The following is a 1,355-nucleotide window of genomic DNA, read 5'->3' on the forward strand; positions in this document are numbered from 1 at the left end:
TATTGTTGTACTGTGGTGGCTTGTGTGCTACTGTGATGACAGAAACTATGTCACCAGTATTTTAAATACCAGTATGGTCACCCATGGTGGACAGGTTTCAGCAGAACTTCCAGAGTAACACAGATTAGGAAGGAGAGGTGGACTACTTCTGAAGGGTTAGTCACTGGAAACCTTATGAATAGCAGCAGCACATTGTTCGATAATAGTATCGGAAGATGAGCCCCTTAGGCTGGTTGTTGTTGTTGTTAAATGCTGTCAAGTAGGTTCTACTCATAGAGACTCTGTATAGGGTCTCTGAGGAGCAGCTGGTAGGTTTGAACTGCCAACCTTGTGGTTAGCAGTCTGGTGCTTATCCTACAGCACCACAAGGGACTCAAACTTTGACTTGGGAAGAGCTGCCTCCCCACAGTAGAGTTGATCTTCATGATGTAGATGGAGCAAAACTTCTGGAACCTTCACTTACGGATGGGGCACAATCAAAATGAGGAGTAGTTACATACATTCATTAATAATCAGAACATGGAATGTATGACGTATCAATCTAGGTAAATTGGAAGTTTTCAAAATAAAATTGGATGCATAAACATTGATATCCTAGGCATCAGTGAGTTGAAATGGACTGGTATAGGCCATCTTGAATCAGACAATCCTAAGATTTACTATACCAGGAATGACAAATTGAAGAGGAATGGTGTTGCATGCATCTTCAAAAAAGAACATTTCAAGATATACAGAACATATTCGATGCATTAGATGCTAATGACTGAAGACCAAAAGAGTTGTGGTATGACATCCAGAACATCATACATGAGGAAAGCAAAAGATCATTCCAAAGACAGGTACGAAAGAAAAGACCAAAGTGGGTATTAGAAGAGAGTCTAAAACTTGCTGTTGAATGTAGAGAAGCTAAAGCAACTGGAAGAAATGGTCAAGTAAAAGAGCTAAACAGAAAATTTCAAAGGAATGTGCAAATACATGGAGTCAGAGAACCAAAAGGGAAAAACACTTGAGCATTTCTCAAGTTGGAAGACCTGAAGAAAAGATTCATGCCTTCACTTGCAATATTGAAGGATTCTATGGGCAAAGTATTAAATGATGCAGGAAGCATCAAAAGAAGGAAAACAGAATCACTGTACCAAAAAGAATTGGCCAAGGTTCAAACATTTCAGGAGGTACTTTATGATCAAGAACCAAATTAAAAAGTGGGCACAAGACATGAACAGACACTTCACTAAGGAAGAGATCCGGGCAGCCAACAAACATATAAAGAAATGTTCACGATCACTAACCATTAGAGAGATGCAAATCAAAACAACAATGAGATATCATCTCACACCAACAATAACAGCAAAGAT

The sequence above is a fragment of the Chrysochloris asiatica genome, unplaced genomic scaffold (genome assembly GCF_000296735.1).
Source record: "Chrysochloris asiatica unplaced genomic scaffold, ChrAsi1.0 scaffold00347, whole genome shotgun sequence".
In the NCBI taxonomy this organism is placed as follows: Eukaryota; Metazoa; Chordata; class Mammalia; order Afrosoricida; family Chrysochloridae; genus Chrysochloris; species Chrysochloris asiatica.